Consider the following 26,163-nt stretch of genomic DNA (forward strand, 5'->3'; position numbering starts at 1 on the left):
GCATGTACACATTGAAAAGCAACACATTTTCATACTTGTTACCTGCAGCGGATAGGGTTATTCTACAGCAGAGTAGCCATTTACATGTTACAGTGAGCTTGGACACCTTTTTCACCAATTTTGTAGATATTAGCGTCAATAGACCCCCCGCCGGGCGTCCTGAACTAGATTTTTCCTTACCCACTAGCTGGCTAGTGGGTAAGGAACCATGCACCCCCTCCCTACTACGTAGTGAAAATGAGATGTTAACAAGAGGTGAGGAAAGACCGAGGTATTCTCTAGCCTTCAGCCTTCAATTCTCCTAGCAGTCAGTGCCTTAGTCAGATAAACCAAACCGAGATTGCCTAGTAAACTGCCGCGGTCGGCAGTAGGAGTTTGCAGGGTGGTGACGTGGGGAATGGGAGGGGCAGGGTGGGGGTAGTAATATATGGATTACGGAGTTTACAGGTAAGTAAACATATAAATAAAAAAAACAAATTTGTTTACCCATATTATTTCACTAGTTACCATTGTTGTTTTGGCACTAGTTGGGCACAACTGGTGAAAAGGGGAGGTTGGGTGACTTTATCTTGCATGTCGTTGCTGCGAAAATATAGGTAAGAGTTTTGCTAGATTTGACAACATCTTTCTTGGCGACCTCAACTTTCACCTGGACAACTTCAATGACAAAAACACCTTGTCCCTGATGGAGAACCTCACCACTGTCAGACTCAAACAACTGACCACCTCTAACCCACTCAGCAGGACATATGCTCGACCCCATCTTCTCTACCAGTAACATCATCTTCAGTCACAACACTGAGATCATGTGGACCGACCACTGCTGTGTCCACTTCTCCTTCACCAAACCTACTGCACACCACCACGCCCACCACTACCCTAGCAGAAGTTGGAACAAGGTCACCGAAGAACAGCTCACCACCTCCCTCAGCAAAAACCCTCCACCAACATCCACAGACGCTTATACATATGCACGCAACCTCCACCGATGGATCCCTGACTGCACCGACACTCTGGTTCCCCTGAAGAAAGCCCCAAGCAAGCAACACTCCAAGAAAGCCAGCTGATTCTCTCTTGCCCTTCATGAGTCCAGACAGACCTGTTGTTGGCACGAGAAGAGATGGAGGAACAGCAAGACACCATCATGCTCATAGAATTCACCAGACCCAGCACACCGACAGCAGACATCCCACCCTCCCAAGACTTCTGCAACAACCTTGACACCTACTTCCACAGCAGGTTTTAGGATATATACGACAGCTTCGACTGCCTCAATAGCCAAGACCCTCCCACCGCAGCTGCAGCCACCACCCCCTATGACACCAGACCCCAACAGACCCTACTCAGCTGCACTCCCTTCATTGCTGACTACACCCCGAGGATCACGAATAGCATCCAGTCCGGCGCAATCTCTGACCACTGCCCGCAGCACATCTTCAACAGAGCTGGCACCACCATCACCCCTGAACTCTGCTGCACCATCAACTGATCCATCAACTCCGCCCGAAAGACTGGAAACACGCAGATATCAACCCCTTGCTGAAGAAGCCCTCTGCCGGCCTGACAGACCTCAAGAACTTGAGGCCCATCTCTTTTCTCCCCTTCCCAGCCAAGATATATCAAGAAGGCCATCAATGCCCAACTTTCTGAGTTTATTGAAGCAAACCACATCCTGTCCCTATCCAGCTTCCAAAGCAACATGTCATAAGCCACCCACCTGGATCCCAGATTCCAATACGGTGGCCACACTAATTACCCAATCCTCCTGAGACTTGCCCTCAGTTTACAGGATGAGACACTGCTTCAGTGGCATATCACAGGGGGAAGGGGTTTGGGATGGAGAGAGCGTGTATAGTCAAAGATGCTGTGTTTCATCTTCTCAACAGCAACACCAGAGCAGGCATTCACACCAGTCTGATGGATGATACCAGCAGGTATGGTACCTTTAGTTTTGTTATTGTTTTGTTTTCATTTAGATTCTCCTAAGAGGCCCCTTTATCAAAGTTTTGAAAACTGTAGTGAGTATGATTTCAGCACTAAAACCAACAAGCACATTTGGATGGGGTTAGCTTCACCCAAGTCCTCTCTGGCAGAACCCTGCCAACAATATGTACAAGCTGAACAAAAACACTTGTTACCTTTGTTTGTAGCACGATGTTGCAACTGAGCTCAGCGCGTAGTAAAATCAAGTTTGTTAATGCGCCTCTCTTTTTCTTCTTGTTCTTTTTTCCATCAGGTGCAAGACTAATTCGAGACATACTTTGAGGTGAGGTCAAAGCGGGAGGATCAAGGGAGCTGGCAAGACAGAGTCCTGGAAGTCAGGAAACAGTTAAGTGGCAGGCGAAGAGGCTAAGCGAAGGGGAGGAGTATGGACGGTCTTTATCCGTTTTCACTCCCCCATATCCCCCCATTAGTTCTGTGCCCTGTCTTTCCCGCCACAGCCCCCAGTGGCCACGCCCCCTCGCCGCCTCGCTCCCGCCTCCCAGCTGCTCCTCCCTCCCTCCACGCCTTAAATGGCCGCCACCGCCTGGACGCGCGCAGCGGACGCACGCAGCTGACGCGCGCAGCGGGCACGCCGATTGCCCGCCAAAGGCAAGCCCGTCTGCGCCTGGACCGTGCCCAGCGCCAGAACCCCTGGACCCCGCGCTCGCCACGATGCCAGAATCTGATACGACACCAACACTCTCCACGCTCTCAACACCGGCGAGACCACCGCTGCTTCCAGGCCGCCCCGAAGCGCACCCACGGACCCTTCTCCTGCCACACCTGCAACGTCACCTGGGACAGAACCACCAAACCTCCAAGGACCGGACCCAAACCACCTCCGCTGCATACTCCTCAACACCCGCTCCGCACGCAAGCTCGCTGTCGAGCTATGGGACCTGCTCAACACCACCGCCCCAGACGTTGCCTTCCTGACCGAGACCTGGTGGAACGACTCCTCGGCACCTGATATCGCCATAGCCATCCTGGACGGATACAAGATCTCCCGCAGAGACCGCGCCAATGGAATGGGAGGAGGAATAGCCATCATCCACAAGTCCTCCCTCTGGGTCCACACCCTCGCAGATGACTCCCTAAATTCCGCTGAACACCTGCACTTCCGGATGCAGACGGACCCCAACACCACCATCAGAGGAACACTCAAGTACAGACCTCCTGGACCCCGGGCCCTCTTCAGAGACTCCGTCACCGATCTTGCCAGCACCCACGCACTCGCCTCCACTGACTACATCCTCCTCGGGGACCTGAACTTCCACCTTGAGAACAACGCAAACTCCACCGCCCTGATCGACAACCTCGCCAACCTCAACATCTAACACCCCCTCACCGAACCCACCTACGCCGCCGGCCACAAGCTCGCCCCTGTCTTCTCCACAAGCACCCACGTCGCCTTCAACCACACCACCGAACTCCGCTGGACCGACCACCGATGCATCTACTTCACCTTCAAGACACCAACCACACACCACCGCACCTAACAGCTGCCCCGCCGCTGCTGGAGCAAAGTCACTGAAGACCAGCTGACCTCAACCCTCTCCCAGAACTCAACTACTGACCTTGCCGACACAGAAACCGCCGCCCGAAACTTCAGACAGTGGATCAATGACTGCGCCAACACCCTCGCCCGATCAAGAAAACCTCCATCAACCATCCCAGCAAGAAAGCAGCCTGGTTCACCAAAGATCTCCTGATCTCCTGATCTCCAAACGAACCTGCTCGAAGATGGAGAAGAAATGGCTCCACGACCGCACACCAGACAGCCACGCAGCCGACAAGGACGCCGCCCGCAGACATCACCACCTCATCAGAACAGCTAAGAGATGGTCCTTCAAAGCCCGACTGGATAACAATGCACACAACAGCAAAGAACTTTTCAACATAGTGAAGGAACTCTCCAACCCCAGCGCCAACACCAACGACATCCTGCCCTTGCAAGAGCTGTGCGACTCACTTGCTACCTTCTTCCAGCGAAAGATCGCCGACATTCACGACAGCTTCAACTCCTCACCCACCCTGACCGCAACAGACCACACCCCGAACGCCGCCTGCACCAATCAACTGACCTCCTGGTCCCACGACAACGATGAAGAGACTCACAAGGCCATGAACTCCATCCACTCAGGATCTCCAACAGACCACTGCCCACACCACGTTTTCAACAAAGCCGATGCAACCATCGCCCCCCAGCTACGAAAGATCATCAACATCTCCTTTGACTTAGCAACATTCCCGGAAAGCTGGAAGCACACCGAAATCAACGCCCTCCTCAAGAAGCCCAAGGCGGACCCCAATGACCTCAATAACATCCGACCCATCTTCCTGCTCCCCTTCCCTGTGAAGGTCATCGACAAAATCGCCAACATGCAGCTGGCCCTCCACCTCGAGGAGAACAATATCCTAGACTCATCCCAGTCCGGATTCAGACGCAACCACAGCACTGAGACTGTCCTTATCGCCGCCACAGATGACATCATGCAAAAACCACAGTTGACGGACAGAATGCAGAACAATGTCATACATTCACCCCAGTACAGAGATCTGGGCCTAAATCTATCGTTTTTTTGCACTCCACACCACCCCAGTTCAGACATGGTCATATGCAAATCAGTCTGACCCTGTGCCTCACAGGAACAGTCCAGCCCGAACTGCAAAGCCATGCCTTCCCTGGACCGGAAACAAGCTTCCGAGGACCGGTTTTTGGCATTCCAGCCGTCTTCAGCCTGCTTCCTTGAATCCACTGGTGTGGAGGGCATGGGCCTCATGTCTGAGCATACCCATCCCACTCGGGGTGACAAATGCAAAAACCACAGTTGATGGACAGAATGCAGAACAATGTCATACATTCACCCCAGTACAGAGATCTGGGCCTAAATCCATCGTTTTTTGCACTCCACACCACCCCAGTTCAGACATGGCCATATGCAAATCAGTCTGACCCTGTGCCTCATGGGAACAGTCCAGCCCGAACTGCCAAGCCATTCCTTCCCTGGACCGGGAACAAGCTTCAGAGGACCGGGTACTGGAATTCCAGCCGTCTTCAGCCCGGCTTGCTTGACTCCAGTGGTGTGGAGTGCATGGGACTCACATCTGAGCATACCCATCCCACTCGGGGTGACAAATGCAAAAACCACAGTTGATGGACAGAATGCAGAACAATGTAATACATTCACCTGGGGTTAAATCCATTGTTTTTTTGCACTCCACACCGCCCCAGTTCAGACATGGCCATATGCAAATCAGTCTGACCCTGTGCCTCATGGGAACAGTCCAGCCGAACTGCCAAGCCATGCCTTCCCCGGACCGGAAACAAGCTTCCGAGGACCGGTTTCTGGCATTCCAGCCGACTTCAGCCCGGCTTGCTTGAATCCAGTGGTGTGGAGTGCATGGGACTCACGTCTGAGCATACCCATCCCACTCGGGGTGACAAATGCAAAAACCACAGTTGATGGACAGAATACAGAACAATGTCATACATTCACCCCAGTACAGAGATGTGGGCCTAAGTCCATCGTTTTTTTGCACTCCACACCACCCCAGTTCAGACATGGCCGTATGCAAATCAGTCTGACCCTGTGCCTCATGGGAACAGTCCAGCCCGAACTGCCAAGCCATGCCTTCCCCGGACCAGAAACAAGCTTCCGAGGACGGGTTTCTGGCTTTCCAGCCGATTTCAGCCCGGCTTGCCTGAATCCAGTGGTGTGGAGTGCATGGGACTCACGTCTGAGCATACCCATCCCACTCGGGGTGAAAAATGCAAAAACCACAGTTGATGGACAGAATGCAGAACAATGTCATTCATTCACCCGGGGCTAAATCCGTCGTTTTTTTGCACTCCACACCACCCCAGGTCAGACATGGCCATATGTAAATCAGTCTGACCCTGTGCCTCATGTGAACAATCTAGCCCGAACTGCCAAGCCATGCCTTCCCTGGACCGGAAACAAGCTTCCGAGGACCGGTTTCTGGCATTCCAGCCGTCTTCAGCCCGGCTTGCTTGAATCCAGTGGTGTGGAGTGCATGGGACTCATGTCTGAGCATACCCAACCCACTCGGGGTGACAAATGCAAAAACCACAGTTGATGGACAGAATGCAGAACAATGTCATACATTCACCCCAGTACAGAGATCTGGGCCTAAATCCAACATTTTTTGCACTCTACACCACCCCAGTTCAGACATGGCCATATGCAAATCAGTCTGACCCTGTGCCTCATGGTAACAGTCCAGCCCGACTTGCCAAGCCATGCCTTCCCTGGACCGGAAACAAGCTTCCGAGGACCGATTTCTGGCATTCCAGCTGTCTTCAGCCTGGCTTGCTTGAATCTAGTGGTGTGGAGTGCATGGGACTCACGTCTAAGCATACCCATCCCACTTGGGGTGAGAAATGCAAAAACCACAGTTGATGGACAGAATGCAGAACAATGTCATACATTCACCCCAGTACAAAGATCTGGGCCTAAATCCATCGTTTTTTTTCACTCCACACCACCCCAGTTCAGACATGGCCATATGCAAATCAGTCTGACCCTGTGCCTCATGGGAACAGTCCAGGCCGAACTGACAAGCCATGCCTTTCCTGGACCGGAAACAAGCTTCCGAGGACCGGTTTCTGGCATTCCAGCTGTCTTCAGCCCGGCTTGCTTGAATCCAGTGGTGTGGAGTGCATGGGACTCACGTCTGAGCATACCCATCCCACTCGGGGTGACAAATGCAAAAAACCACAGTTGATGGACAGAATGCAGAACAATGTCATACATTCACCCCAGCACAGAGATCTGGGCCTAAATCCATCGTTTTTTTGCACTCCACACCACCCCAGTTCAGACATGGCCATATGCAAATCGGTCTGACCCCGTGCCTCATGGGAATAGTCCAGCCCGAACTGCCAAGCCATGCCTTCCCTGGACCGGAAACCAGCTGCCGAGGACCGGTTTCTGAGATTCCAGCCGTCTTCAGCCCGGCTTGCTTGAATCCAGTGGTGTGGAGTGCATGGGACTCACGTCTGAGCATACCCATCCCACTAGGGGTGACAAATGCAAAAACCACAGTTGATGGACAGAATGCAGAACAATGTCATTCATTCACCCCAGTACAGAGATCTGGGCCTAAATCCATCGTTTTTTTGCACTCCACACCACCCCAGTTCAGACATGGCCATATGCAAATCAGTCTGACCCCGTGCCTCATGGGAACAGTCCAGCCCGAACTGCCAAGCCATGCCTTCCCTGGACCGGAAACAAGCTGCCGAGTACCGGTTTCTGGCATTCCAGCCGTCTTCAGCCCGGCTTGCTTGAATCCAGTGGTGTGGAGTGCATGGGACTCACGTCAGAGCATACCCATCCCACTCGGGGTGACAAATGCAAAAACCACAGTTGATGGACAGAATGCAGAACAATGTCATACATTCACCCCAGTACAGAGATCTGGGACTAAATCCATCGTTTTTTTGCCCACCACACCACCCCAGTTCAGACATGGCCATATGCAAATCAGTCTGACCCTGTGCCTCATGGGAACAGTCCAGCCCGAACTGCCAAGCCATGCCTTCCCCGGACCAGAAACAAGCTTCCGAGGACCGGTTTCTGGCTTTCCAGCCGACTTCAGCCCGGCTTGCCTGAATCCAGTGGTGTGGAGTGCATGGGACTCACGTCTGAGCATACCCATCCCACTCAGGGTGACAAATACAAAAACCACAGTTGATGGACAGAATGCAGAACAATGTCATACATTCACCCCAGTACAGAGATGTGGGCCTAAGTCCATCGTTTTTTTGCACTCCACACCTCCCCAGTTCAGACATGGCCATATGCAAATCAGTCTGACCCTGTGCCTCATGGGAACAGTCCAGTCCAATCTGCCAAGCCATGCCTTCCCTGGACCAGAAACAAGCTTCCGAGGACCGGTTTCTGGCTTTCCAGCCGACTTCAGCCCGGCTTGCCTGAATCCAGTGGTGTGGAGTGCATGGGACTCACGTCTGAGCATACCCATCCCACTCGGGGTGACAAATGCAAAAACCACAGTTGATGGACAGAATGCAGAACAATGTCATACATTCACCCCAGTACAGAGATGTGGGCCTAAGTCCATCGTTTTTTTGCACTCCACACCTCCCCAGTTCAGACATGGCCATATGCAAATCAGTCTGACCCTGTGCCTCATGGGAACAGTCCAGCCCAATCTGCCAAGCCATGCCTTCCCTGGACCAGAAACAAGCTTCCGAGGACCAGTTTCTGGCATTCCAGCCGTGTTCAGCCCGGCTTGCTTGAATCCAGTGGTGTGGAGTGCATGGGACTCCCGTCTGAGCATACCCATCCCACTCGGGGTGAAAAATGCAAAAACCACAGTTGGTGGACAGTGTGCAGAACAATGTCATACATTCACCTGGGGCTAAATCCATCGTTTTTCTGCACTCCACACCACCCCAGTTCAGACATGGCCATATGCAAATCAGTCTGACCCTGTGCCTCATGGGAACAGTCCAGCCCGACTTGCCAAGCCATGCCTTCCCTGGACCGGAAACAAGCTTCCGAGGACCGATTTCTGGTATTCCAGCTGTCTTCAGCCCGGCTTGCTTGAATCCAGTGGTGTGGAGTGCATGGGACTCACGTCTGAGCATATCCATCCCACTTGGGGTGACAAATGCAAAAACCACAGTTGATGGACAGAATGCAGAACAATGTCATACATTCACCCCAGTAAAGAGATCTGGGCCTAAATCCATCGTTTTTTTGCACTCCACACCACCCCAGTTCAGACATGGCCATATGCAAATCAGTCCGACCCTGTGCCTCATGGGAACAGTCCAGCCCGCACTGCCAAGCCATGCCTTCCCTGGACCGGAAACAAGCTTCCGAGGACCGGTTTCTGGCATTCCAGCCGTCTTCAGCCCAGCTTGCTAGAATCCAGTGGTGTAGAGTGCATGGGACTATCGTCTGAGCGCACCGATCCCACTCGGGGTGACAAATGCAAAAACACCAGTTGATGGACAGAATGCAGAACAATGTCATACATTCACCCCAGTTCAGAGATATGGGCCCAAATCCATCATTTTTTTGCACTCCACACCACCCCAGGTCAGACATGGCCATATGCATATCAGTCTAACCCTGTGCTTCATGGGAACAGTCCAGCCCGAACTGCCAAGCCATGCCTTCCCTGGACCGGAAACAAGCTTCCAAAGACCGGTTTCTGGCTTTCCAGCCGTCTTCAGCCCGGCTTGCTTGAATCCAGTGGTGTGGAGCGCATGAGACTCACATCTGTGCATACCCATCCCACTCGGGGTGACAAATGCAAAAACCACAGTTGATTGACAGAATGCAGAACAATGTCATACATTCACCCCAGTACAGAGATCTGGGCCTAAATCAATCGTTTTTTTGCACTCCACACCACCCCAGTTCAGACATGGCCATATGCAAATCAGTCTGACCCTGTGCCTCATGGGAACAGTCCAGCCGGAACTGCCAAGCCATGCCTTTCCTGGACCGGAAACAAGCTTCCGAGGACCGGTTTCTGGCATTCCAGCTGTCTTCAGCCCGGCTTGCTTGAATCCAGTGGTGTGGAGTGCATGGGACTCACGTCTGAGCATACCCATCCCACTCGGGTGACAAATGCAAAAACCACAGTTGATGGACAGAATGCAGAACAATGTCATACATTCACCCCAGCACAGAGATCTGGGCCTAAATCCATCGTTTTTTTGCACTCCACACCACCCCAGTTCAGACATGGCCATATGCAAATCAGTCTGACCCTGTGCCTCATGGGAACAGTCCAGCCCAAACTGCCAAGCCATGCCTTCCCTGGACCAGAAACAAGCTTCCGAGGACCAGTTTCTGGCATTCCAGCCGTGTTCAGCCCGGCTTGCTTGAATCCAGTGGTGTGGAGTGCATGGGACTCCCGTCTGAGCATACCCATCCCACTCGGGGTGAAAAATGCAAAAACCACAGTTGATGGACAGTGTGCAGAACAATGTCATACATTCACCCGGGGCTAAATCCATCGTTTTTTTTGCACTCCACACCACCCCAGGTCAGACATGGCCATATGCAAATCAGTCTGACCCTGTGCCTCATGGGAACAGACTAGCCCAAACTGCCAAGCCATGCCTTCCCTGGACCGGAAACAAGCTTCCGAGGACCGGTTTCTGGCATTCCAGCCGTCTTCAGCCCGGCTTGCTTGAATCCAGTGGTGTGGAGTGCATGGGACTCATGTCTGAGCATACCCAACCCACTCGGGGTGACAAATGCAAAAACCACAGTTGATGGACAGAATGCAGAACAATGTCATACATTCACCCCAGTACAGAGATCTGGGCCTAAATCCATCATTTTTTGCACTCCACACCACCCCAGTTCAGACATGGCCATATGCAAATCAGTCTGACCCTGTGCCTCATGGGAACAGTCCAGCCCGACTTGCCAAGCCATGCCTTCCCTGGACCGGAAACAAGCTTCCGAGGACCGATTTCTGGCATTCCAGCTGTCTTCAGCCCGGCGTGCTTGAATCCAGTGGTGTGGAGTGCGTGGGACTCACGTCTGAGCATATCCATCCCACTTGGGGTGACAAATGAAAAAACCACAGTTGATGGACAGAATGCAGAACAATATCATACATTCACCCCAGTAAAGAGATCTGGGCCTAAATCCATCGTTTTTTTGCACTCCACACCACCCCAGTTCAGACATGGCCATATGCAAATCAGTCTGACCCTGTGCCTCATGGGAACAGTCCAGCCCGAACTGCCAAGCCATGCCTTCCCTGGACCGGAAACAAGCTTCCGAGGACCGGTTTCTGGCATTACAGCCGTCTCCAGCCCAGCTTGCTTGAATCCAGTGGTGTGGAGTGCATGGGACTCACGTTTGAGCATAACCATCCAACTCGGGGTGACAAATGCAAAAACCACAGTTGATGGACAGAATGCAGAACAATGTCATACATTCACCTGGGGCTAAATCCATCGTTTTTCTGCACTCCACACCACCCCAGTTCAGACATGGCCATATGCAAATCAGTCTGACCCTGTGCCTCATGGGAACAGTCCAGCCCGAACTGCCAAGCCATGCCTTCCCTGGACCGGAAACAAGCTTCCGAGGACCGGTTTCTGGCATTCCAGCCGTCTTCAGCCCGGCTTGATTGAATCCAGTGGTGTGGAGTGCATGGGACTCACGTCTGTGCATACCCAACCCACTCGGGGTGACAAATGCAAAAACCACAGTTGATGGACAGAATGCAGAACAATGTCATACATTCACCCCAGTACAGAGATCTGGGCCTAAGTCCATCGTTTTTTTGCACTCCACACCTCCCCAGTTCAGACATGGCCATATGCAAATCAGTCTGACCCTGTGCCTCATGGGAACAGTCCAGCCCGACTTGCCAAGCCATGCCTTCCCTGGACCGCAAACAAGCTTCCGAGGACCGATTTCTGGCATTCCAGCTGTCTTCAGCCCGGCGTGCTTGAATCCAGTGGTGTGGAGTGCGTGGGACTCAGGTCTGAGCATACCCATCCCACTCGGGGTGACAAATGCAAAAACGACAGTTGATGGACAGAATGCAGAACAATGTCATACATTCACCCCAGTACAGAGATCTGGGCCTAAGTCCATCGTTTTTTTGCACTCCACACCACCCCAGTTCAGACATGGCCATATGCAAATCAGTCTGACCCTGTGCCTCATGGGAACGGTCCAGCCCGACTTGCCAAGCCATGCCTTCCCTGGACCGGAAACAAGCTTCCGAGGACCGATTTCTGGCATTCCAGCTGTCTTCAGCCCAGCTTGCTTGAATCCAGTGGTGTGGAGTGCATGGGACTCACGTCTGAGCATATTCATCCCACTTGGGGTGACAAATGCAAAAACCACAGTTGATGGACAGAATGCAGAACAATGTCATACATTCACCCCAGTACAGAGATGTGGGCCTAAGTCCATCGTTTTTTTGCACTCCACACCTCCCCAGTTCAGACATGGCCATATGCAAATCAGTCTGACCCTGTGCCTCATGGGAACAGTCCAGTCCAATCTGCCAAGCCATGCCTTCCCTGGACCAGAAACAAGCTTCCGAGGACCGGTTTCTGGCTTTCCAGCCGACTTCAGCCCGGCTTGCCTGAATCCAGTGGTGTGGAGTGCATGGGACTCACGTCTGAGCATACCCATCCCACTCGGGGTGACAAATGCAAAAACCACAGTTGATGGACAGAATGCAGAACAATGTCATACATTCACCCCAGTACAGAGATGTGGGCCTAAGTCCATCGTTTTTTTGCACTCCACACCTCCCCAGTTCAGACATGGCCATATGCAAATCAGTCTGACCCTGTGCCTCATGGGAACAGTCCAGCCCAATCTGCCAAGCCATGCCTTCCCTGGACCAGAAACAAGCTTCCGAGGACCAGTTTCTGGCATTCCAGCCGTGTTCAGCCCGGCTTGCTTGAATCCAGTGGTGTGGAGTGCATGGGACTCCCGTCTGAGCATACCCATCCCACTCGGGGTGAAAAATGCAAAAACCACAGTTGGTGGACAGTGTGCAGAACAATGTCATACATTCACCCGGGGCTAAATCCATCATTTTTTTTGCACTCCACACCACCCCAGGTCAGACATGGCCATATGCAAATCAGTCTGACCCTGTGCCTCTTGGGAACAGACTAGCCCAAACTGTCAAGCCATGCCTTCCCTGGACCGGAAACAAGCTTTCGAGGACCGGTTTCTGGCATTCCAGCCGTCTTCACCCCGGCTTGCTTGAATCCAGTGGTGTGGAGTGCATGGGACTCATGTCTGAGCATACCCAACCCACTCAGGTTGACAAATGCAAAAACCACAGTTGATGGACAGAATGCAGAACAATGTCATACATTCACCCCAGTACAGAGATCTGGGCCTAAATCCATCATTTTTTTGCACTCCACACCACCCCAGTTCAGACATGCCATATGCAAATCAGTCTGACCCTGTGCCTCATGGGAACAGTCCAGCCCGACTTGCCAAGCCATGCCTTCCCTGGACCGGAAACAAGCTTCCGAGGACCGATTTCTGGCATTCCAGCCGTCTTCAGCCCGGCGTGCTTGAATCCAGTGGTGTGGAGTGCATGGGACTCACGTCTGAGCATATCCATCCCACTTGGGGTGACAGATGAAAAAACCACAGTTGATGGACAGAATGCAGAACAATGTCATACATTCACCCCAGTAAAGAGATCTGGGCCTAAATCCATCGTTTTTTTGCACTCCACACCACCCCAGTTCAGACATGGCCATATGCAAATCAGTCTGACCCTGTGCCTCATGGGAACAGTCCAGCCCGAACTGCCAAGCCATGCCTTCCCTGGACCGGAAACAAGCTTCCGAGGACCGGTTTCTGGCATTACAGCCGTCTTCAGCCCGGCTTGCTTGAATCCAGTGGTGTGGAGTGCATGGGACTCACGTTTGAGCATACCCATCCAACTTGGGGTGACAAATGCAAAAACCACAGTTGATGGACAGAATGCAGAACAATGTCATACATTCACCTGGGGCTAAATCCATCGTTTTTCTGCACTCCACACCACCCCAGTTCAGACATGGCCATATGCAAATCAGTCTGACCCTGTGCCTCATGGGAACAGTCCAGCCCGACTTGCCAAGCCATGCCTTCCCTGGACCGGAAACAAGCTTCCGAGGACCGATTTCTGGTATTCCAGCTGTCTTCAGCCCGGCTTGCTTGAATCCAGTGGTGTGGAGTGCATGGGACTCACGTCTGAGCATATCCATCCCACTTGGGGTGACAAATGCAAAAACCACAGTTGATGGACAGAATGCAGAACAATGTCATACATTCACCCCAGTAAAGAGATCTGGGCCTAAATCCATCGTTTTTTTGCACTCCACACCACCCCAGTTCAGACATGGCCATATGCAAATCAGTCCGACCCTGTGCCTCATGGGAACAGTCCAGCCCGCACTGCCAAGCCATGCCTTCCCTGGACCGGAAACAAGCTTCCGAGGACCGGTTTCTGGCATTCCAGCCGTCTTCAGCCCAGCTTGCTAGAATCCAGTGGTGTAGAGTGCATGGGACTATCGTCTGAGCGCACCGATCCCACTCGGGGTGACAAATGCAAAAACACCAGTTGATGGACAGAATGCAGAACAATGTCATACATTCACCCCAGTTCAGAGATATGGGCCCAAATCCATCATTTTTTTGCACTCCACACCACCCCAGGTCAGACATGGCCATATGCATATCAGTCTGACCCTGTGCTTCATGGGAACAGTCCAGCCCGAACTGCCAAGCCATGCCTTCCCTGGACCGGAAACAAGCTTCCAAAGACCGGTTTCTGGCTTTCCAGCCGTCTTCAGCCCGGCTTGCTTGAATCCAGTGGTGTGGAGCGCATGAGACTCACATCTGTGCATACCCATCCCACTCGGGGTGACAAATGCAAAAACCACAGTTGATTGACAGAATGCAGAACAATGTCATACATTCACCCCAGTACAGAGATCTGGGCCTAAATCAATCGTTTTTTTGCACTCCACACCATCCCAGTTCAGACATGGCCATATGCAAATCAGTCTGACCCTGTGCCTCATGGGAACAGTCCAGCCGGAACTGCCAAGCCATGCCTTTCCTGGACCGGAAACAAGCTTCCGAGGACCGGTTTCTGGCATTCCAGCTGTCTTCAGCCCGGCTTGCTTGAATCCAGTGGTGTGGAGTGCATGGGACTCACGTCTGAGCATACCCATCCCACTCGGGTGACAAATGCAAAAACCACAGTTGATGGACAGAATGCAGAACAATGTCATACATTCACCCCAGCACAGAGATCTGGGCCTAAATCCATCGTTTTTTTGCACTCCACACCACCCCAGTTCAGACATGGCCATATGCAAATCAGTCTGACCCTGTGCCTCATGGGAACAGTCCAGCCCAAACTGCCAAGCCATGCCTTCCCTGGACCAGAAACAAGCTTCCGAGGACCAGTTTCTGGCATTCCAGCCGTGTTCAGCCCGGCTTGCTTGAATCCAGTGGTGTGGAGTGCATGGGACTCCCGTCTGAGCATACCCATCCCACTCGGGGTGAAAAATGCAAAAACCACAGTTGATGGACAGTGTGCAGAACAATGTCATACATTCACCCGGGGCTAAATCCATCGTTTTTTTTGCACTCCACACCACCCCAGGTCAGACATGGCCATATGCAAATCAGTCTGACCCTGTGCCTCATGGGAACAGACTAGCTCAAACTGCCAAGCCATGCCTTCCCTGGACCGGAAACAAGCTTCCGAGGACCGGTTTCTGGCATTCCAGCCGTCTTCAGCCCGGCTTGCTTGAATCCAGTGGTGTGGAGTGCATGGGACTCATGTCTGAGCATACCCAACCCACTCGGGGTGACAAATGCAAAAACCACAGTTGATGGACAGAATGCAGAACAATGTCATACATTCACCCCAGTACAGAGATCTGGGCCTAAATCCATCATTTTTTGCACTCCACACCACCCCAGTTCAGACATGGCCATATGCAAATCAGTCTGACCCTGTGCCTCATGGGAACAGTCCAGCCCGACTTGCCAAGCCATGCCTTCCCTGGACCGGAAACAAGCTTCCGAGGACCGATTTCTGGCATTCCAGCTGTCTTCAGCCCGGCGTGCTTGAATCCAGTGGTGTGGAGTGCGTGGGACTCACGTCTGAGCATATCCATCCCACTTGGGGTGACAAATGAAAAAACCACAGTTGATGGACAGAATGCAGAACAATATCATACATTCACCCAAGTAAAGAGATCTGGGCCTAAATCCATCGTTTTTTTGCACTCCACACCACCCCAGTTCAGACATGGCCATATGCAAATCAGTCTGACCCTGTGCCTCATGGGAACAGTCCAGCCCGAACTGCCAAGCCATGCCTTCCCTGGACCGGAAACAAGCTTCCGAGGACCGGTTTCTGGCATTACAGCCGTCTCCAGCCCAGCTTGCTTGAATCCAGTGGTGTGGAGTGCATGGGACTCACGTTTGAGCATAACCATCCAACTCGGGGTGACAAATGCAAAAACCACAGTTGATGGACAGAATGCAGAACAATGTCATACATTCACCTGGGGCTAAATCCATCGTTTTTCTGCACTCCACACCACCCCAGTTCAGACATGGCCATATGCAAATCAGTCTGACCCTGTGCCTCATGGGAACAGTCCAGCCCGAACTGCCAAGCCATGCCTTCCCTGGACCGGAAACAAGCTTCCGAGGACCGGTTTCTGGCATTCCAGCCGTCTTCAGCCCGGCTTGATTGAATCCAGTGGTGTGGAGTGCATGGGACTCACGTCTGAGCATACCCAACCCACTCGGGGTGACAAATGCAAAAACCACAGTTGATGGACAGAATGCAGAACAATGTCATACATTCACCCCAGTACAGAGATCTGGGCCTAAATCCATCATATTTTGCACTCCACACCACCCCAGTTCAGACATGGCCATATGCAAATCAGTCTGACCCTGTGCCTCATGGGAACAGTCCAGCCCGACTTGCCAAGCCATGCCTTCCCTGGACCGCAAACAAGCTTCCGAGGACCGATTTCTGGCATTCCAGCTGTCTTCAGCCCGGCGTGCTTGAATCCAGTGGTGTGGAGTGCGTGGGACTCAGGTCTGAGCATACCCATCCCACTCGGGGTGACAAATGCAAAAACGACAGTTGATGGACAGAATGCAGAACAATGTCATACATTCACCCCAGTACAGAGATCTGGGCCTAAGTCCATCGTTTTTTTGCACTCCACACCACCCCAGTTCAGACATGGCCATATGCAAATCAGTCTGACCCTGTGCCTCATGGGAACGGTCCAGCCCGACTTGCCAAGCCATGCCTTCCCTGGACCGGAAACAAGCTTCCGAGGACCGATTTCTGGCATTCCAGCTGTCTTCAGCCCAGCTTGCTTGAATCCAGTGGTGTGGAGTGCATGGGACTCACGTCTGAGCATATTCATCCCACTTGGGGTGACAAATGCAAAAACCACAGTTGATGGACAGAATGCAGAACAATGTCATACATTCACCCCGGTAAAGAGATCTGGGCCTAAATCCATCATTTTTTTGCACTCCACACCACCCCAGTTCAGACATGGCCATATGCAAATCAGTCTGACCCTGTGCCTCATGGGAACAGTCCAGCCCGCACTGCCAAGCCATGCCTTCCCTGGACCGGAAACAAGCTTCCGAGGACGGGTTTCTGGCATTCCAGCCGTCTTCAGCCCGGCTTGCTAGAATCCAGTGGTGTAGAGTGCATGGGACTCTCGTCTGAGCATACCGATCCCACTCGGGGTGACAAATGCAAAAACCCCAGTTGATGGACAGAATGCAGAGCAATGTCATACATTCACCCCAGTTCAGAGATATGGGCCCAAATCCATCATTTTTTTGCACTCCCCACCACCCCAGGTCAGACATGGCCATATGCATATCAGTCTGACCCTGTGCCTCATGGGAACAGTCCAGCCCGAACTGCCAAGCCATGCCTTCCCTGGACCGGAAACAAGCTTCCGAGGACCGGTTTCTGGCTTTCCAGCCGTCTTCAGCCCGGCTTGCTTGAATCCAGTGGTGTGGAGTGCATGGGACTCACGTCTGAGCATATCCATCCCACTTGGGGTGACAAATGAAAAATCCACAGTTGATGGACAGAATGCAGAACAATGTCATACATTCACCCCAGTAAAGAGATCTGGTCCTAAATCCATCGTTTTTTTGCACTCCACACCACCCCAGTTCAGACATGGCCATATGCAAATCAGTCTGACCCTGTGCCTCATGGGAACAGTCCAGCCCGAACTGCCAAGCCATGCCTTCCCTGGACCGGAAACAAGCTTCCGAGGACCGGTTTCTGGCATTACAGCCGTCTTCAGCCCGGCTTGCTTGAATCCAGTGGTGTGGAGTGCATGGGACTCATGTTTTAGCATACTCATCCAACTCGGGGTGACAAATGCAAAAACCACTGTTGATGGACAGAATGCAGAACAATGTCATACATTCACCTGGGGCTAAATCCATCGTTTTTCTGCACTCCACACCACCCCAGTTCAGACATGGCCATATGCAAATCAGTCTGACCCTGTGCCTCATGGGAACAGTCCAGCCCGAACTGCCAAGCCATGCCTTCCCTGGACCGGAAACAAGCTTCCGAGGACCGATTTCTGGCATTCCAGCTGTCTTCAGCCTGGCTTGCTTGAATCTAGTGGTGTGGAGTGCATGGGACTCACGTCTAAGCATACCCATCCCACTTGGGGTGAGAAATGCAAAAACCACAGTTGATGGACAGAATGCAGAACAATGTCATACATTCACCCCAGTACAAAGATCTGGGCCTAAATCCATCGTTTTTTTTCACTCCACACCACCCCAGTTCAGACATGGCCATATGCAAATCAGTCTGACCCTGTGCCTCATGGAAACAGTCCAGCCCGAACTGCCAAACCATGCCTTCCCTAGACCGGAAACAATCTTCCGAGGACCGGTTTTTGGCATTCCAGCTGTCTTCAGCCCGGCTTGCTTGAATCCAGTGGTGTGGAGGGCATGGGACTCACGTCTGAGCATACCCATCCCACTCGGGGTGACAAATGCAAAAACCACAGTTGATGGACAGAATGCAGAACAATGTCATACATTCACCCCAGTACAGAGATCTGGGCATAAATCCATCATTTTTTGCACTCCACACCACCCCAGTTCAGACATGGCCATATGCAAATCAGTCTGACGAAGTGCCTCATGGGAACAGTCCAGGCCGAACTGACAAGCCATACCTTTCCTGGACCGGAAACAAGCTTCCGAGGACCGGTTTCTGGCATTCCAGCTGTCTTCAGCCCGGCTTGCTTGAATCCAGTGGTGTGGAGTGCATGGGACTCACGTCTGAGCATACCCATCCCACTCGGGGTGACAAATGCAAAAAACCACAGTTGATGGACAGAATGCAGAACAATGTCATACATTCACCCCAGCACAGAGATCTGGGCCTAAATCCATCGTTTTTTTGCACTCCACACCACCCCAGTTCAGACATGGCCATATGCAAATCAGTCTGACCCCGTGCCTCATGGGAACAGTCCAGCCCGAACTGCCAAGCCATGCCTTCCCTGGACCGGAAACAAGCTGCCGAGTACCGGTTTCTGGCATTCCAGCCGTCTTCAGCCCGGCTTGCTTGAATCCAGTGGTGTGGAGTGCATGGGACTCACGTCAGAGCATACCCATCCCACTCGGGGTGACAAATGCAAAAACCACAGTTGATGGACAGAATGCAGAACAATGTCATACATTCACCCCAGTACAGAGATCTGGGACTAAATCCATCGTTTTTTTGCCCACCACACCACCCCAGTTCAGACATGGCCATATGCAAATCAGTCTGACCCTGTGCCTCATGGGAACAGTCCAGCCCGAACTGCCAAGCCATGCCTTCCCCGGACCAGAAACAAGCTTCCGAGGACCGGTTTCTGGCTTTCCAGCCGACTTCAGCCCAGCTTGCCTGAATCCAGTGGTGTGGAGTGCATGGGACTCACGTCTGAGCATACCCATCCCACTCAGGGTGACAAATACAAAAACCACAGTTGATGGACAGAATGCAGAACAATGTCATACATTCACCCCAGTACAGAGATGTGGGCCTAAGTCCATCGTTTTTTTGCACTCCACACCTCCCCAGTTCAGACATGGCCATATGCAAATCAGTCTGACCCTGTGCCTCATGGGAACAGTCCAGTCCAATCTGCCAAGCCATGCCTTCCCTGGACCAGAAACAAGCTTCCGAGGACCGGTTTCTGGCTTTCCAGCCGACTTCAGCCCGGCTTGCCTGAATCCAGTGGTGTGGAGTGCATGGGACTCACGTCTGAGCATACCCATCCCACTCGGGGTGACCAATGCAAAAACCACAGTTGATGGACAGAATGCAGAACAATGTCATACATTCACCCCAGTACAGAGATGTGGGCCTAAGTCCATCGTTTTTTTGCACTCCACACCTCCCCAGTTCAGACATGGCCATATGCAAATCAGTCTGACCCTGTGCCTCATGGGAACAGTCCAGCCCAATCTGCCAAGCCATGCCTTCCCTGGACCAGAAACAAGCTTCCGAGGACCAGTTTCTGGCATTCCAGCCGTGTTCAGCCCGGCTTGCTTGAATCCAGTGGTGTGGAGTGCATGGGACTCCCGTCTGAGCATACCCATCCCACTCGGGGTGAAAAATGCAAAAACCACAGTTGGTGGACAGTGTGCAGAACAATGTCATACATTCACCCTGGGCTAAATCCATCATTTTTTTTGCACTCCACACCACCCCAGGTCAGACATGGCCATATGCAAATCAGTCTGACCCTGTGCCTCTTGGGAACAGACTAGCCCAAACTGTCAAGCCATGCCTTCCCTGGACCGGAAACAAGCTTCCGAGGACCGGTTTCTGGCATTCCAGCCGTCTTCACCCCGGCTTGCTTGAATCCAGTGGTGTGGAGTGCATGGGACTCATGTCTGAGCATACCCAACCCACTCAGGTTGACAAATGCAAAAACCACAGTTGATGGACAGAATGCAGAACAATGTCATACATTCACCCCAGTACAGAGATCTGGGCCTAAATCCATCATTTTTTGCACTCCACACCACCCCAGTTCAGACATGCCATATGCAAATCAGTCTGACCCTGTGCCTCATGGGAACAGTCCAGCCCGACTTGCCAAGCCATGCCTTCCCTGGACCGGAAACAAGCTTCCGAGGACCGATTTCTGGCATTCCAGCCGTCTTCAGCCCGGCGTGCTTGAATCCAGTGGTGTGGAGTGCATGGGACTCACGTCTGAGCATATCCATCCCACTTGGGGTGACAAATGCAAAAACCACAGTTGATGGACAGAATGCAGAACAATGTCATACATTCACCCCAGTAAAGAGATCTGGGCCTAAATCCATCGTTTTTTTGCACTCCACACCACCCCAGTTCAGACATGGCCATATGCAAATCAGTCTGACCCTGTGCCTCATGGGAACAGTCCAGCCCGCACTGCCAAGCCATGCCTTCCCTGGACCGGAAACAAGCTTCCGAGGACCGGTTTCTGGCATTCCAGCCGTCTTCAGCCCAGCTTGCTAGAATCCAGTGGTGTAGAGTGCATGGGACTATCGTCTGAGCGCACCGATCCCACTCGGGGTGACAAATGCAAAAACACCAGTTGATGGACAGAATGCAGAACAATGTCATACATTCACCCCAGTTCAGAGATATGGGCCCAAATCCATCATTTTTTTGCACTCCACACCACCCCAGGTCAGACATGGCCATATGCATATCAGTCTGACCCTGTGCTTCATGGGAACAGTCCAGCCCGAACTGCCAAGCCATGCCTTCCCTGGACCGGAAACAAGCTTCCAAAGACCGGTTTCTGGCTTTCCAGCCGTCTTCAGCCCGGCTTGCTTGAATCCAGTGGTGTGGAGTGCATGAGACTCACATCTGTGCATACCCATCCCACTCGGGGTGACAAATGCAAAAACCACAGTTGATTGACAGAATGCAGAACAATGTCATACATTCACCCCAGTACAGAGATCTGGGCCTAAATCAATCGTTTTTTTGCACTCCACACCACCCCAGTTCAGACATGGCCATATGCAAATCAGTCTGACCCTGTGCCTCATGGGAACAGTCCAGCCGGAACTGCCAAGCCATGCCTTTCCTGGACCGGAAACAAGCTTCCGAGGACCGGTTTCTGGCATTCCAGCTGTCTTCAGCCCGGCTTGCTTGAATCCAGTGGTGTGGAGTGCATGGGACTCACGTCTGAGCATACCCATCCCACTCGGGTGACAAATGCAAAAACCACAGTTGATGGACAGAATGCAGAACAATGTCATACATTCACCCCAGCACAGAGATCTGGGCCTAAATCCATCGTTTTTTTGCACTCCACACCACCCCAGTTCAGACATGGCCATATGCAAATCAGTCTGACCCCGTGCCTCATGGGAACAGTCCAGCCCGAACTGCCAAGCCATGGCTTGCCTGGACCGGAAACAAGCTGCCGAGGACCGGTTTCTGGCATTCCAGCCGTCTTCAGCCCGGCTTGCTTGAATCCAGTGGTGTGGAGTGCATGGGACTCACTTCAGAGCATACCCATCCCACTCGGGGTGACAAATGCAAAAACCACAGTTGATGGACAGAATGCAGAACAATGTCATACATTCACCCCAGTACAGAGATGTGGGCCTAAGTCCATCGTTTTTTTGCACTCCACACCACCCCAGTTCAGACATGGCCATATGCAAATCAGTCTGACCCTGTGCCTCATGGGAACAGTCCAGCCCAAACTGCCAAGCCATGCCTTCCCTGGCCAGAAACAAGCTTCCGAGGACCAGTTTCTGGCATTCCAGCCGTGTTCAGCCCGGCTTGCTTGAATCCAGTGGTGTGGAGTGCATGGGACTCCCGTCCGAGCATACCCATCCCACTCGGGGTGAAAAATGCAAAAACCACAGTTGATGGACAGTGTGCAGAACAATGTCATACATTCACCCGGGGCTAAATCCATCGTTTTTTTTGCACTCCACACCACCCCAGGTCAGACATGGCCATATGCAAATCAGTCTGACCCTGTGCCTCATGGGAACAGACTAGCCCAAACTGCCAAGCCATGCCTTCCCTGGACCGGAAACAAGCTTCCGAGGACCGGTTTCTGGCATTCTAGCCGTCTTCAGCCCGGCTTGCTTGAATCCAGTGGTGTGGAGTGCATGGGACTCATATCTGAGCATACCCAACCCACTCGGGGTGACAAATGCAAAAACCACAGTTGATGGACAGAATGCAGAACAATGTCATACATTCACCCCAGTACAGAGATCTGGGCCTAAATCCATCATTTTTTGCACTCCACACCACCCCAGTTCAGACATAGTCAAGTCAAGTCAAGTCATAACATTTATATAGCGCACTACATACCCAGAGGGTTTCAAGGCGCTTGGGAAGGGGAGGAGGATTATTTGTCAAATATCCATGTTTTAAGCTGCTTTCTGAACGCTAGGTGATTCTGGGTGAGGCGAAGGTAAGCGGGGAGTGAGTTCCATGTTTTGGCAGCTAGGTATGAGAAGGATCTGCCTCCCATGGTGGTCTTGTTGATCCGAGGTACAGTGGCGAAGGCTTGGCTGGAAGAGCGAAGTTGGCGGGAGGGGGTGTAGAAGGATAGTCGAGAGTTGAGGCAGTCTGGTCCGATGTCGTAGAGTGATTTGTGTGCGTGGGTAAGCAGTCGGAAAGTAATCCTCTTATTGACGGGTAGCCAGTGGAGGTCTTTAAGGTGACCAGAGATGTGTTCGTTGCGTGGGATGTCTAATATGAGCCTGGCTGAGGCGTTTTGGATTCGTTGCAGTTTCTTCTGGAGTTTAGCGGTGGTACCTGCGTAGAGGGTGTTTCCGTAGTCCAGTCGGCTCGTGACTAGAGCGTGGGTGACTGTTTTCCTTGTTTCGGAGGGGATCCAGCGAAATGTTTTTCTGAGCATGCGAAGGATGTTAAAGCAGGAAGAGGATACGGCGCTGACTTGTCTGTTCATTGAGAGTGAGGAATCCAGGATGACGCCAAGGTTCCGTGCGTGGTCTGTCGGGATGGGTGCATTTCCGAGGGCTTCCGGCCACCAGGAGTCGTCCCATGCAGAGGGGGATTTACCTAAGATGAGGACTTCTGTTTTGTCTGAGTTCAGTTTCAGACGGCTTTGTTTCATCCATTCGGCGACTTCTTTCATTCCTTCGTGTAGGTTAGTTTTGGCGGTGCTGGGGTCCTTGGTGAGAGATAGGATCAGTTGAGTGTCATCCGCGTAAGAGATGATGTTGAGGTTGTGTTGGCGGGCGATGGCCGCGAGGGGGCTCATGTATACGTTGAAGAGGGTGGGACTGAGTGAGGATCCTTGCGGTACGCCGCAGATCATTTCAGAGGCCTCGGACTTGAATGGTGGGAGGCGGACTCTCTGGGTTCTTCCGGTGAGGAACGAGGTAATCCATTCGAGTGCTTTTCCTTGTATTCCGATGTTGCTGAGGCGTTGTAAAAGGGTGCTGTGGCAGACTGTGTCGAAGGCTGCAGAGAGGTCGAGGAGGATGAGGGCGGCTGTGTCTCCATTGTCCAGTAGAGTTCGAATGTCGTCTGTTGCTGCGATGAGGGCGGTCTCAGTGCTGTGTTTGGCTCGGAAGCCAGATTGTGAGGGGTCGAGTGATTTGTTGGCTTCGAGGAAGGCGGCGAGCTGGTTGTTGACAGCTTTCTCGATGACTTTGGCCGGGAATGGAAGAAGCGAGATGGGGCGGTAGTTTTTGAGTTCGGTGGGGTCTGCTGTTGGTTTTTTCAGAAGGGCGGTGAGTTCAGCGTGTTTCCAGTCTTCTGGGAAGGTAGCGGAGTTGAAGGAGCAGTTGATGACGTCTCGGAGGTGCGGAGCTATGACGGAGTCTGCTTTGTTGAAGATGTGGTGAGGGCATGGGTCTGTGGGGGATCCAGAGTGGATGGAATTCATCAGGCGGATGGTGTCCTCAGTGGAGATTGGGTTCCAGGCGTTAAGGGTGTTAACGGGGGGAAGATGGTCAGCTGATGGTAGGGTGGGTTGGCTTCCGGGTTGGTTGTCAAAGCTGTTGTGGATGTCAGCAATCTTGTTGTGGAAAAAAGAGGCTAGGGAATCGCAGAGGGTTTGAGAGGGGGTGATGTCGTTGGAATTGGCCGAGGGGTTGGAAAATTCCTTGACGATGTTGAAAAGTTCCTTGCTGATGTGGGCGTTGTTGTCAAGTCGATCCTTGAATGCTGTTTTCTTGGCTTTTCGGATCAGTTGGTGGTGAGTACGGATGGCGCTTTTGAAGGCGTCCTTGTTGCTGGTGGATGGGTCTTTTTTCCAGGCCTTTTCAAGGGAGCGGCACAGTTTCTTGGACTTCTTGAGGTCATCGTTGAACCATGAGGCCTTCTTGATGCCAAGTTTGTGTTGACGTTTTTTCAGTGGTGCTAAGGTGTCGGCGGTGTTGGATAACCAAAGGGTGAGGTTGGAGGCGGCTTCGTTGGCGTTAGAAGAGAGGGCTGGGGAGGTTTGAAGGAGCGATGTGGAGATCTGCTCCGTGGTGATTTTGTTCCAGTTTCTTTGTAGAGTTGGTTGGAGGTGGTTGATGGGTTTCGGCTTGTTGTAGGTGAAGTGAACGCAGCTGTGGTCAGTCCAGAGGAGATCCGTAGTGTGGCTGAAGGAGACATGGTTGCTGGAGGTGAAGATGGGGTCGAGTGTGTGACCTGCGATGTGGGTGGGGGAAGTGACCAGTTGTTTAAGTCCAAGGTTGGCGAGGTTGTCCAGGAGGGTGGCGGTGTTGCGGTCGTTGATCTTTTCAAGGTGGAAGTTGAGGTCTCCCAGAAGGATGTAGTCTTTGGAGGGGAGCGCGTGTGGGGTGATGAAGTCCGTGATGTCTTCACTGAATTTTGCGCGGGGTCCTGGTGGTCTGTAGAGGAGGGTGCCTCTGAGTGTGGTTTTGGGGTCGGTGTGGATCTGGAAGTGAAGGTGTTCGGAGTTAGCGAGGTTGGCGTCAGAGCTGGTTGAGATGCGGATTGATTTCTTATGGACGATAGCGATTCCTCCTCCTGTATGGTCGGTGCGGTCCTTGCGTGTGATCTTATAGTCATCAGGGATAGCGATGGCGATGTCAGGGGCGGAGGAAGTGTTCATCCATGTTTCCGTTAGGAAGGCGACGTCAGGAGAGATGGTGTCTAGTAGGTTCCAAAGGTCAATGGCGTGCCTGTGGACCGAGCGGGTGTTGAGAAGGATGCATTCTAGGTGGTTGGGGTCGGGAGTCTGTGGAGTGGTTGTAGCGGTGTAGATGTCGGTGCTGCTATATTTGCAGGAGAGGCAGGAGAATGGTCCATGGGTGTGTCCAGGAGCTGCTTGGACGCAGTAGGGGGCGCAACCGGGGTTAAGGGCTAGGAGGGTGGCGGCATCGTAGGTAACGCGGGGGGGCTGGGCAGCGCGAGGGGCAGGGGGACTGGCGCTGGGCGCGGTCCAGGCGCGGACGGGCGTAGACGGGCTTACCTTTGGCGCACCTTCGGCGAGGCCGTAGCGCGTGGACGCTGCGCGTTGGGACATCAGGCATAAATGAAGTGTGGAGGGGGCGGAGCGTGGGAGGGTCAGCTGGGAGGCGGGGTCTGGGAGGAGTCACGGTAAAAGAAAAACAA

The sequence above is a fragment of the Lissotriton vulgaris genome, chromosome 8, assembly GCF_964263255.1.
Source record: "Lissotriton vulgaris chromosome 8, aLisVul1.2, whole genome shotgun sequence".
Lineage (NCBI taxonomy): Eukaryota > Metazoa > Chordata > Amphibia > Caudata > Salamandridae > Lissotriton > Lissotriton vulgaris.